The sequence below is a fragment of the Falco punctatus genome (genome assembly GCF_963210335.1).
Source record: "Falco punctatus genome assembly, chromosome: Z".
NCBI lineage: Eukaryota > Metazoa > Chordata > Aves > Falconiformes > Falconidae > Falco > Falco punctatus.
The window spans coordinates 62071653-62085584 of NC_137586.1; the positions used below are offsets into that span (position 1 = coordinate 62071653).

The 13932-nt window shown below is 41.3% G+C and overlaps 1 protein-coding gene across 2 annotated transcripts in view; it reads left to right on the forward strand.

Moving 5' to 3' along the window:
- The first annotated feature begins 397 nt into the window (after positions 1-397).
- The window catches only part of APC (APC regulator of WNT signaling pathway), a 102745-nt gene continuing 89210 nt past the window's right edge, over positions 398-13932 (forward strand). For both annotated transcript variants that reach the window (XM_080371221.1, XM_080371223.1), the window contains exon 1: positions 398-759. The gene's annotated coding sequence lies outside the window, so the exon portion shown is untranslated. The remainder of the gene's footprint in view (positions 760-13932) is intronic.

The following is a 13932-nucleotide window of genomic DNA, read 5'->3' on the forward strand; positions in this document are numbered from 1 at the left end:
TACCCTCCGCCGCCCAGCCGGGCCACCCCTCAGAAAGGACCTCCGTCGGGCTGCAGCCGCCCCAGCGCTGCTTCGGGCTCTCGCCGCCCGGCGACTTTGCGCTGCCTGCACAACACAGCCACCCAGGCCTCCGTGCGAGGAAAAGGCACCGGCGCCGCAACCGAGGCCTCGGAGGCGGCAGGCGGCTGCTAAGGTAGCGGGTGGCCGGTGGGGGCCGCCGCCCCCCGCAGCCCGGCCCGCAGCCCGGCCCGCAGCAGGTGTTCGCCACAGGGAGGGGTGGGGGTGGGGTCCCGCCCGCGCGCATGCGCGCCGCCGCCGCTGCGGCCGGGACTCCTTGGGCTGCGCCTGCGCCCTCTGCTTTCCCCTCAGACAAGATGGCGGCGGGGAGATCAGTCCGGGGAGGAGAGTGAGGGGGCTGGCCGCGGAGCTGCGCCGGCGGGGAGAGGGTCCCGGCGCCGCGCCTGAGGGAAGCGGCCGCCGGGCGGGGGCTGGGCCCGCGCAGGAGCTGGGGAGGAGGCCAGGGCTGCCGCGGAGCCCGCCGCGGGGATGAGGAGCTGGGCAGACGGGGCAGGGACCGGCCCTCGCCGGTGAGGAGGGTGAGCGGTTGTCCCTGTATGCGCGCCCGCCGGCTGCTCATTCGCGCCGCCCCGGGGAGGAGGCGCAGCTCTAGGCTCGGCGGGTCCGCGCCGGTGGCGGCAGCGGCAGGAGGCGTCGAGAAGCCGCGGCGGCGCTGCCGGGCGCGGAGGGGAAGGCGGAGAGGTGAGTGCCCGTCGGCCCCTGCGCGGTTCACCGGGCCCCTCGCCTTCACCTTCTCGGGCAGCACCTGCTGGCGGCGGCCGCGGGCGGGGCTGAACCGGGTACCCGTCTGTGTCAGGCGTGTGTGCGCTTCTGCCTGAGGGCGCCCGCCCTGGGCACCGGCGGCCCTGCCGCCTTGCAGCCCTGCCGCCTTGCAGCACTGCGGGGGCCGCCGCGCCGGGACGGGCCGCGCCCCGTGGGTGCTCTCCCCACGCAAGTGGAGCCTGATCTAGTGGGTGTTACTCAGAGCCAGTAGTGGCTTGCTTCTTTTTTTTTTTTTTTTTTTGGGGGTGGGGTGGGTGGGTTTTGGGTTTTTTTTTGTTTGCTTTTGGTTTGGGTTTTTTGGGGTGGTATAATGCGATTTGGTTTCATTTAGTCGTTTTGTTCTTCAGAATCTGCTTGGAAGTGTTCAGATGTTCGATAGCTGAAACACCACTGGAGCAGGAAGGCAATAGGGTCAAGGCCCAGCACTAGGTCTTAGGAAAAGCTCAGCAGCTGTCTTCTGTGGAAACATGTTTAAAATTCTTGACCTGCGAAAATTTTCCTCTGACTCTTAGATGAGTCTTTAAGTTAAAGACTCTGTATTATCAGGGCTTATTTCTTTTGTTAGTGTCCCCTCTGACCTCTTGCAATGAGGGGTGGATCTGTACAGGCGTCTGTGACTGCAGCCTCAGTTTCTGAAGTTGGGCTAGCCTCAGTGGCCATTCGTAGCTTCAGAAGTGATTGAATGTAAAGTAGTTCAGGTTTCTGTAAATTACAGCTTCATTGTGTAACTGCAAAACAATGGAGAAGCGAAGATATAAGTATACTATATAACTAACTTGTTGCCTCACACACCCCCTCATAGTAACTACAAACGACATGATGGTAGTGACCTGTAAAACTAGGAAGACAAGCCTTTTGGTAAAGCTGTCATAGAAAGCTTTAAGTTTCTGAAAAATGAAATAAGGTTCTACAGGAACTATTTCATGTACTTGCTTCTACCAACCACTGATTGAAGAAGAGGAGATTTTTCTATGTACCAGTGGGGAAGCATAGATTTGAAAGCTTTGCTTCAGGAGTACTGCTAACATTTTGGTAAGTTATGGTTATGGCAAGAGTTAAGTAAGATCAGGTCACTAATAGAAATGCAGAGAAACTGAACCTTTTTCCTATTCAGGTGATGTAATTTTATGTTTTTAAAATGGGTTTTAAAAAAATTGTGTGCCGAATGGGTTCATCCAATCTTAAGCACTCAAGAAATACTGGCCTTAAAGTGAATAGCGTGAGATAAGTGTTACCCCTCAGCTTCAACTTCCTTGATACGTTTTTTTTTCCTTTAGTTATAGTGAAGACTATTCATAGAATAGTTCTGCCCAGTGAGAAAGACCTTGCAAGTACTTGCTGTCCTTGGATGCTTTAGCTTTCAGAACAAAAGAAAATTGTAAACCTCCAAAGTGTGGAAATCTAAATAGGTGATATAGTTTATCAATATATTTTTATTCCTAAGCAATGCAGTCAGAAACACTGTTGAGCATAAGAATGTGGTTTACCATGTGTCTCACTTCCATGAAATTAAATCCATGCCTAACTATGTCAAGTTTTGATACCTAGGCACCTGTTGCACAAAATGCTCATCAAGTCACTAACATCACAACTTCAGCTTCTTTAGAATGTACAGTGAATACTGTCAACGATGTGCTGTGTCACTGTATGCAGAAAGTTTGTAAACCCCCGATGAACACCTGCATCTTGTATTTACAGTACCTTTTGTATGCTTTCAAAAAAAAATTGTGTGTATATATGTATTTTCAGTAAAGACTAATAGATTATTTCTAGAATCTTCTCATATGTAGATAATGTTTAGAGTAAGGAAGTTATATCTGTCCATGATTGTGTTTAAAACTAAATAGCACAGTTAACAATAAAACCTCTTTAACTCTGTAGTGATCAAGAAAAAAGGTTTTGATTTAGCTAACTGTGTTTTGACTAGACTGAATGTTCTTTATTTGAGTAAAAGCAAAATAGTTTGGATTGGTTTATAGTAGTTAGCTTTTGTTTGCTTCAAGCAGCTCAGTAACAACAAACAGAATTATTCACACAGGTATATGCTTTTGGAAATATTTTATGGTAGCAAGATGTTCTGAAATATTGTGAGTGGCAAGTGAAAGCATAGTGGTGATTTAGGATAGTGTGCATCTTGTTTGCACCTTCAAACTATCCTGTAGAAATTGTTTCATAGCATTCTATAGTAGCAACCCATTAGAAGTGATCTTCTCTCACACCAACTTTAACTCAGTGAGAGACTTTTTTTTTTTTTTTTTTGGTGCCATATGTATTCTTTGAGTTGCCGCAGTTTAATTGGGAAAGTAGAAAGCAATGCATCTTTTTCTTTTCTTTGTATTGAGTTACTATGTTTTCACAGTATGATTTTTAGTAACTCATAGGACAGTGACAGAATAAGCAGTGATTTAATGGACTGAAATTATGTAGTTTACCAGCTTGCTGAATACAACATACACTGCTAACTTCTCATGTTTTAGTAAGAGTATCAATATTGTGAATGTTAAAAGAAAAAAAGTATCAAGATTGTATTACGAGCTTAGCTTTCAGTGATGTCTCCGTTATATGTTTAAAAATGCAGTATGACTGTACTAAATGAATGTATTTAGTATTCTCAGCTGGGGAGTAGCTGTAACTGATCTTTAAATGGATCTTCTAGTTGTTTGCTGTTCAAGTTCATACTACTTTCATCATCCATTTGTTACCAGTATTAGCAGAGCAAAACTGCTTTTACTGTAGTCTTAGCTTTGACTCCTCCAGATTCACATACCCAGCTTCTATTATTTTTTATATTTAGTAGCCTCACACTATTGGGATTTTGATCCTAATTAGCTTGAATTATAAGTATGACTTTGTTAAAACAGTGTTAAGATAACTTGCTGTTGAAATCACTATTACAGGTTATGTTGTGCTGTTGTAGAGCTTGGATTATTGGGTGACTGTTATTCAGTTCTAGTTAAAAGTTTGTATCTTGTTGCAGTGGTTGCTGCTGGACAATAAAGCTACTAGGCAGCAAGCACTTGCACAAAATGTTGGGGATCTGTATTCAGCAGAGATGGTAGGTTTCACTGAAGGTTATGGGAGGTAGGTAGTTATCAAAAAGGTTAAAAAGAGTAATACTTTTTTGCTTTTATTTCCACATGATACTGTAACAGTACCTCTGATATAGCTTGCTGGTCATGGTCACAAGGCTAGTATGTGCTCATTTGAATTGACTACCAAAGATTTGAGTTCCATGAATATGTTAATTTATGTCTTTATTAGAGGAGGATTGCTTCAATGTTAGTCATGACTAGTGGAAACAAGACATTTTAAACATACGAACACTTTTTGAGATCAGAGAGAATTAAATTTGCTATTACTTCCATGTGGATTTTCAGAAAGTGAGAAATAAAAGTCAGTAGACAAGAGTATCTTTTGAATTAGTAAATATAGTTGTATTAGAGTACAAGTAGTTGGATTTCTCTGTGGAAATCATAAACTAAGACTTTGAAGATCAGTAGCATTTTGAGGTGTCTTTCATAAGTAGGTTATTATTCAGGGTGCATTTTAACCACAAATTGATAGAATATTAATCTTTAATGGAGGAAGAGATCTTACTCATGTAGACTTTATAGTTCAAAATAAGAAGAATTTATGCTTTTGTGAAATAGTATAGTGATGCCTCTCTTAATACTGCAGTATTTTTTAAGAGATTAACTTCTGTAATAGAACTGTGGTGACACAGTAAGGCATGACTTTTCACTCAGGGATTTTAATCTATGCATGAAAATTTTGTATTTTTCTAGAAATCAAATAAGAAGAATCTTTCTTATTTCTACAGTTAATGGGAAGAGTGCTGGTTGCTTTAAATAGCTTCTAAAAGGTGCTGAGCTTCAGAAGACTGAATTTGGCTGTTAGTAGATGGGCCTTTTTGTAGTAACTGGCATGTGGAAGGAACTGGAAGGAAACTAGGACTTCTCATTGTTGTGTGACAAGAGTGCAAAGAAATCATGAAAGCATAAATTGTGTGACTTGGCTCTCCCTTTATTAGTGGAAACGGGTTCTCAGGATCACATGAGTGTTTCTCCTCTCAAACCCTTGCTATGGAGATTCCACATTGCTGCTATTCTTCCATGTAAAGGACTTCAGCTAAGAATCTTTTTAGAACTAAGCAATAATATTTCTTATATAATAGTGTTAAAGATGCCAATTAAAAAAAATTATACAGAAATTTAGTTCTACTACTCAAACATGCCTGCTTTGTCTCATTCTGCTTTCACTTTAAGCTAATTGAGTCATATATTGAGTTTTATGACTTGGTTGTGCTTTGCTGCTTGGAGTAAGGTTTCCACTTCTTTTTACATGCTTTAAAATGAAATTCAGTTGATCAATGGGAAGTGTTTCCATCAAGCCTCCTCTGGCTTCTTTTATTACAGGCTCTACCGGAGTTTGTGTTTGGATTGCAAACTCCCTGTTTAGGTAGTGGGGTGACTTCTGACTCAGGCCTGTCAGCCTGACCTCAGTGCTGGGGAAGGTTATGGAGCAGATCATCCTGAGCACCATCTCTTGTCACATGCAGGACAACCTGGGGATCAGGCCCAGCCAACAAGGGTTTATGAAAGGCAGGCCCAGCTTAACTAAGCTGATCTCCTACGTCAACGTGAACTGCTTAGTGGATGAGGGAAAGGCTGTGGATGTTATCTGCCTAGACTTTAGTAAAACCTTTGACACCGTCTCCCAGAGCATTCTCCTGGAGAAACTGGCCGCTCATCACCTGGATGGGTGCAGTGATTGCTGGGTAGAAAACTGGTTGGATGGCTGAGCCCAGAGAGTGGTGGTGAATGGAGTTGCATCCATTGTGGCCGGTCACAAGTGGTGTTCCCCAGGGCTCAGTATTGGGTTCAGTCCTGTTTAATATCTTTAGTAATGGTCTGGACAAGGGAATTGAGTACACCCTCAGTGAGTGTGCAGATGACACCAAGTTGGGTGGGAGTGTTGATCTGCCTGAGGGCAGGAGGCTCTGCAGAGGGACCTGGGCAGGCTGGAGCGATGGGCCCAGGCCAGTGGTGTGAGGTTCAGCAGGGCTCAGTGCCGGGTCCTGCCCGTGGGTCACACCAGCCCCACGCAGCGCTACAGGCTGGGGCAGAGCGGCTGGAAAGGGCCTGGTGGGAAAGGGCCTGGGGGTGCTGGGTGACGGCCGGCTGGGCAGGAGCCAGCAGTGTGCCCAGGGGGCCCAGGCAGCCAGCAGCACCCTGGCCTGTGTCCCCAGCAGTGTGGCCAGCAGGACCAGGGCAGTGACCGTCCCCCTGCACTGGGCACTGGTGAGGCCGCCCCTCGAACCCTGTGTTCAGGTCTGGGCCCCTCTCTGCAAGAGGGACATTGAGGGGCTGCAGCGTGTCCAGAGACGGGCAGCGGGGCTGGGGAAGGGGCTGGGGCACAGGTCTGATGAGGAGCTGCTGAGGGGACTGGGGGGGTTTAGTCTGGAGAAAAGGAGGCTGAGGGGGGACCTTATCACTCTTTATACCTCCCTGTAAGGAGGTTGTAGCGAGGTGGGTTTCAGTCTCTTGTCCCAAGTAACAGGTGACGGGACAAAAGGAAATGTCTTCTACTTGCGCCAGGGAAGGTTTAGACTGGTTATTAGGAAAAACTTTTTTGCTGTAAGGATGGCCAAGCATTGGAACAGGCTACCCAGGGAAGTGGTTGAGTCGACATGCCTGGAAGTGTTTAAAAGGTGTTGTGGTTTAACCCCGGACAGCAACAGAGCCCCACGCAGCCGCTTGCTCACTCCTTCTCACCCAGAGGGATGGGGAGAAGAATCTGAAAGGAATGTAAAACTTGAGGGTTGAGATAAGAACAATTTAATGGGTAAAGCAACAGCCACACACACAAGTCCCATGGGCAGGCAGGTTTTCAGCCATCCCCAGGAAAGCAGGGCTCCATTTTCTGAGTACACTTCCCAAGTAATGTGTCACAGTTACTCGGGAAGACAAACACTATAATGCCAAATGTTGCCCCGTTCCTTCTTCCCCTACCCTATAGATTCAGTATGACGTACCATGGTATGGAATATCCCTTGGGGTAGTTCAGGTCAGCTGTCCTGGCTGTGTCCCCTCTCAATGCACCCCCAGCACACTGGCTGGCAGGGCTGAAAAGTCCTTGATTTAGTATAAACATCACCCAGCAACAACTAAAAACATCAGTGTCCTACCAACATTGCTCTCACATCAGAGCCAGAACACAGCACTGCACCAGCTACTAAGAAGAAAAGTAACTCTATCCCAGCTGAAACCAGAACAAAAGAGATGTAGATGTGGCACTTAGGGACATGGTTTGGTGTTGGACTTGGCAGTGCTAGGTTTACGGTTGGAGTCCATGATCTTAAAAGTCTTTTCCAACCTAAACTATTCTATGATTCTAATAATATTATTTGAATGCCTGAATAATGTCAAAATAGGACTTACAGATGGCACTGTATGTGCCGAGGTGGATTCCTGATCCTTATTTTGGTTTATCTCCTGATAGGTTTTGTTTGGGGTTTGGGTTTGGTTTTGTAGGTTTTTTTGTTATATGGGAGTGCATTTCTTAACTGATTTTTGGGAATATGGAAAGGTAAGTATTAGTGTGAATAAAAATATGGTAGAGACTGTTTTTACATAAACTATAAATGAGGTTGAAATGTGGGGAAAAATGGAAAGTACTGTAATATTTAATGTATCCTTATAGCTTTAGTAGGTATTACCCATCAGATCATCTTTCTAATTTTATTTTTTTTTTGACAAATCCTGTGAAAATCTTTGGTACAGACTTTATATTCTGGAATAGGTAGCAGAACAGATCTGAATCTGTGTTGCTACTTATACTGTTGTCTTACAGAGTTCGTTACCCAGTGTGCAAAGAGCCAATTTCACACATAGAGGTGAGATTTATTGCATGTCAGTGCAGAGATGGGTGCTAGGTTGTAAATCCACAAAGCTTGCACGCCTCTTATCACACAGTAAAACATTTTGTACACTTTGAACAACTTCTTACAATTACCTTTAGCCACACTTACTTCTTAAAGGTTATTATGAGCCTTGTCTCCATTTAAAGGTACAGCATTCTTTCTTTACACTGGGCAAGTTTTGTGGGGAGGGGATTTATTAGCAGGGGGCTTTCTTTGCTGGTTTGGATCTTTTAGTATGCTAATCAGGCAAGTTCACACACCATTCCAGTAATTTTCTGTTTGGTCTTATTAACCATTTGGTTCTCCTGGAGCTTACCTTGTTATGCCCCAGCTTGACTTTTATGGTGTCCATTCCTTCTCCCAAGGCCATGCTTTTGTTAACTATTTGTAACATCCTCTGTTTTTCAAATTCTTTTTTTTTTTTGTTACAGATACTTACATACTTTGACTAAATTTCACGTTTGATCTAATACTGAGATGGTCGACTACAGTAGGAACAAAGTGTTAATATATTGGAGTTATTACAAGGAGTTTGTCCAACCTAGTAGTTTCATGTAATGTAGCTTTGTGTTGTAATTATTTCCTGGAAATTGAGGGTTGTTAATAAAAACAAATAAATACTGCATGTAGTATGCAGAGAGATTCTTGTTGCTGTGAAGAGTGTTTCTTGTTATATTTTTTTACAATTAATAGTTTTTTGTAACTAGTCTTCATAATAAATCCATGGCCTTCTCTGCTGGGATAGATTTGATTGTTTTTCTTCTCTACAATTCAGTCTTTATGTTGATGGTTCTCCTGTTTGTTACAGGTAGCTGTTACTGCAGTGTAAGTTCTTACTTACTGTGTCTTGCAGCTGATCTCTGTGTTCAGAAATGATTGATTTGCCAACTTGTGAAGTAATGTTGCTTTTCAGGCCAGTTGTGCTTGGATTTGGGGAATGTTGGGGAATGTGTTGATCGTAGAAGAGTAGTTGTTATCTACATGTTGTAATTAAGAGAAACAAAGAAGTGTGCTGCAGAGCAAGTTAAAATTGACCTGTGTTTCAGAGCTTTTGTTTGGGGGGAGGGCAGGGGAATGTTTAGTTACTTCTTGTGGTGTAGACTGGAAGATCAAACTTACAAAGTCTGTTAAGAAGCAGTAGTATATGCTATTATAAGAAGACTACATATTGAAATGGCTCATTTCACATGTGTATGGGGTCTGTCTTAAGGAGTAGGGTAGTTTTTTTCATAGCTCGTATGTACAAACTGTTTACATGCTAAACATACATTCTAGGAAGTCCTGCTGTGTAGTTAATATTAATGTACCTTTGGATGTGCTTGAAAGCATATGAAGGATATAATGGGAAATAGATTTACCATGTTGATGCCTGCTTAGCAGCATTGGAATTTAGTAGTTCAGATATTAAACTCTTTCAGTTCCTAATTTTTTTTAGAAGTTTTATTTCAGACATGGTAACAGTACTGTCCTGGAATATAGTAGCTCTAGGAGTTAAGCTTTTCATAAGGCTGTGGTGTAAGAATTTGAGCAGTTATGTTCATGTTCTACAAGTTGCAGTCATGCTACTTCTTATCCCAGTAGATGCTTTAATGGTCAAGACTTCTTCTAATAGTGTGATCTGACAGCAGATTTATTTTTATTTGAATGATAATGGAAACGTTGAAACATTCAATTATCATTGATAACTGAAACATCTAAAATGTAAATTTAAAAAAAATCTGGAGTAAAATATGCCTAATTTGTTTTAATAATGCAGTCTATTCCTTGGTGGCTTGAACCATCTGAGAAGAGGATGTTAGTGCAAAACAGTTTTGTTTTTTTAACTGCAGCAGTGTAAGTTGTCACTTCAGTCAGCAACAGTTAACCTCCATTGTTTGTGTATGTATAAAATCCTTTGGAATAGGCTAAGATTCATCAAGCTGATACTCCTTTCGAAAACAGGTCATTCCTTTTGAAAATGGAGCAAAATAGATAGATTCATAGTTCATAATATTACTAAGTTGTATTTGGTGTGTAGTGTCTGAATAAAAATAGCATGTTCCTCAGCTGTTCTTTTTGGATGCAGGTCATAGAAGTGCAGTCTTTCTAGATCTAAATTCAGATGTCAGTCTTGCGAAGAACTTCCACTTTGTCTCAGGTTGCTGACATCTTAATGTAATACTGCAACCATTTGTCTTGGTTTGTGCTACTCAGATGAAGTATCCTTTTTTTTTTCTGTGGTTGTTTTCAGAACACCATCCTAATATTGGCAGCGTATTGAAAATATTTTTTCTTGTTGCAAAGTCTTTTGGTACTCATATTGGTCTCGATGATTGGTCACATTGGTCTTTACTATTCAGTAAAAAATAAATATAGTTAAATTCTGGAATCCTATAAGCTTGTTCTTAAGACCAGCAATTTAGCGTGCCTTCATTTGTAAACTCTTGTGTGCAATTAGATGTTGACATCTAGTTCCAAAAAAAGCTTTGAAACATTAAACATAACAGACAGAAGTGTGCTTAATGCCGTCTAAGGGCCTATGGAAGTGGGCGACCTTCACACTGTTCTTGTGTATTTAGTAAAAACCACCTTTCCTGTAGCTGATTTAGTGCCTGGTTTGAATTTCAGCATCTTGTTGGAGCCAGCTTATTTCGGTGAAAATGCTGGCCATCCTGTCATTTTGCTATTCAGTAAAAGCTTCAAATAGTTAGGTAGGCACTTCATTTTGATGACAGAGAAGTCAGCTTCTGTTCTGAAAGAGAAGCTTGTATTTTGTCAGTCCTGTGCTAGGGCCCTTCCAGTGCCCATAATGCTTGCCCAAAGGAAGAAGTGTCTCTTTTCACCATGTTTAGGCGTTCACGTAGAAAATTCATACTTCTGATGTGCAAAGCATAGGTCATAAAGGGCTAAGTAGCTGTGGTTCTTGTATTACAGTAGAAGGAATACAAGACTGAAGTTCTTCTGAACTCACAACTATTTTTGTTTGGGTTTTATTTTTTGGTGGGTTTCGGGTTTTTTTTGTGTTGTTGGTTTTTGTGTTTTGTTTTTTTTTTTATTTAGAATTCAACTCTGTTTTTAGGGGAAGGCAGGGAAGATTCAGATATTTGAATTAGATGTTCCACGAAGGAAATACTGTACATGCCTTGAATAATGAGATTTCTGCATTTAAATGGCTGCCTTGTCTCACTGAGATTGATTGCAACTTTTGTGTCTTCTGCTCAGAAAGATCAACACTTGAGATGTCTACTTCTTCTAAGTTGTTTCCCACAGAACTTGTGATCCAAGGGCTCATATAAAGTCTCTTTGATTACTCTGTATTAGTCATTAAAGGCTTGGATGTGGAATGAAATTTGGGTAAAATTGGCTGTCAGCAGATCCTATACACCAGGATCTAGAGCAACTGAAATAAAATGCTGATTATGTTAGAATTTACTTATTTAACTTCCGGCATCGCAAGCCTCCTTGTCAGCAATTTTGGAGTAAAAGCTTTGGTGGCAGTAACCTTGACACTATAATTGGCATCTATCACTGCTGAGACGACAGTGTCAGTAGGCAATGATGAGATACATGAGATTCTGAGGTTAGCAGAATCTAATATATGACCATATTCCTTCCACATGTTGGTTTTTAACACAAATTTAAGTTGATTTTTTTATATTTATATAAATATATACGTAATTCATATAAATAAGTATTTCTATTATAATGTAACAAAACTTTGTTTACAGACTTTATCAATACCAGGGTTAAGCACAACTCTGAATTATTCCCAATTCACTCTTACATCTATTTCTTTAAACTTTTTTTTGTAACAGTCATCCTCCTCCTCTCCATGTCAGCAGAATGACTATTGGATTTTGTTCCCTGGTGTTCAGAATTGTTCAAATACAGCTTTTCATTGTACAGGACTCTAATGTTGGCCCAGTCTAGTGAAGTAGTGACTCAAACTTCTGTGAAGTTCCTGTTCCCACAGGAGCAGGAGAAAAAGCCACAGAGTTCCTGCAATTTGCTCTAGCATTTTTCTACATTTTGTGTTTTGTTATTTCAGTGGAAACTGCAGATCTAAATTAGAAATAAAAGCTGAAAAAGAGCATTAGCTAATGTGTTTTTTTCTTTTTTGGTTCCAAGTAGCTTGTTTATAGGTATTGTTATTTATGCTCATGACAGTTTTTAAAATTCTGTGTACTGAATATGACTTGGAGTAGAAATGCCAGCATATAATAATGATACTTAATTCCTGTGTGTAAGTATCTAAATATGTTTCAGAATGAGCTCCAGAAAGGTTTAAGATCAGGCCTCAGTTTGGAATCAGTGAAACAGTTTTAATTTCATACAATATTTTTTTTTTAACTTGGATGTCATTATAATTGCACCAGGCTACCAGGAAGCACGGAATGTGCCTGAGTACCAGTTCATACAGAAAAGTGATTATTATATTTTTGCTTTAGAATATTTGTGCTAGTTTAATGTGTACACTGTCAATTTATGTCCTTGCATTCACTTAGACTCACTTCACTGTTCTGTTAATGCATGCCAGTGCAATCAAGTAGCCAGCATATTATGAGACCTCTTGTTAGTTAATATAAGACTAATGGGATGCTTGAATTGGCATGGAATTAGGTCTCTGACAAAAGATTTAGATGGCAGTCCAAGTGATGGCTTGCTAATTAAATGTCTAAATGTCATTGCTAAGACCTTGAGAACTAGACTTGGTTATTAAAGCTTTTTCCAAAAAATGTTTCAAGTGCTAGAAGCCGAAGAGAATGGATTGAATGGAGAAAGAGAGCTTGTATTCCTCTAAAAACAGTGGGTTTGTGTATTGCTTTATTTGCATGAAAAAGTAGTTGTCTGTGCATGATTGTCTTTATACTGTTCCAAGTCTCTCTTTCTCAGTTTTACTTGTGAGCAAGATGCCCAGGTCCTTTTTTTTCCCCACACTCAAAATAGTGCCTTGAATGATATAAAAGTACTGAAGAGTCTGTGTGACAGCCTAGTATGCATGCAGCAAGGAAGACCTGAAACTAGCTGTTAAGAACAAAGCCTGGTTGTAATTCACTATTTTATATTTTGGAAGTCTCAGGTATTTTAGAACGTTTTAACTTGTTCAGAGTATAATGGGAAAACATCTACCTTCAACATAATGGGGTTACTGTAGTGAAGTTTTACTTTTGCTCTCTGTATATTCATGCATTTAAAGTAAACTGCTCTGAATATGTAGTGTAGGAATGAACAGATTTGTTACTTGCTCAGTGTTTATTGCTTGAAAAATTTCTGACTTGAGACTTATAAGTGGTGGAGTTCTTTACAAAGTCAAGTAATTGTTGTGTGGGCAGTTTGGCAACTAGTTTGCTGTTAGAAGGAGAATTGTCTATTTATTCATTTCATGTTCTTTTTAGGTTTATTGCACCATTTGTAAACATGGATGGATAGTGCTTTTCATCATTCTTGCCTCTGTTCCGCATTTCCCAAGTTGTTACGTAATTATATTGCAGGAGTCTCTGGAAGCTCTGGAAGTAATGGGAATTGCTTTGTGTTGGGCAAACCTCAGTTCCATAAAAAGACATGATTCCTGTACTGAAGCAATTACACCGCTCATAGTCTCTGGTGTAGAACATTGCCAGGCATTTGAACTGGGGAATAAGGTTTTCATGAGGTTCACTACTAGCACTTGCCAACATTTAGTCTTTGGGAAAGGAAAGGTAATAAACAGTAAATAAAAAAAATAATCAGGAAAGTATCAGCCAGGTGTAGGCTAGAAAGCCCCTGCTCTTGTAGCTCACTTGTTTTCAGTGAAGTCATGCTATACAGTCTTTCACGGAAGTGCTTGGACTTTATGGAATGGCCATGCTGTATCACATGACTGAAGCATATGTGTGTCCTTCTATGTGGTGGGTGAAATCTGGGTACACCAGAACAGTCTCAGTCAAGCCACTCATCCAGTTGGCTTTAGTCATATACATGTTTTATCTCATGATGAGTAAGTGCCATAATGTGAAAAATACGTGAAATTTCCAAGTTAAGACATGTCTGGTCACAAGATAGGGCAAAATATACGGGGAGAGTGGAAAAAGAAGTGAGATTGGGGAGCAATACAAAATCTTAAGTAAGAAAATTTCAATTACTACCAGTTGTGTTTGTGGAGAAGAACTTTTCTGTTATGCGACAGAAGAGGTTTTGCCAATGACATGGGC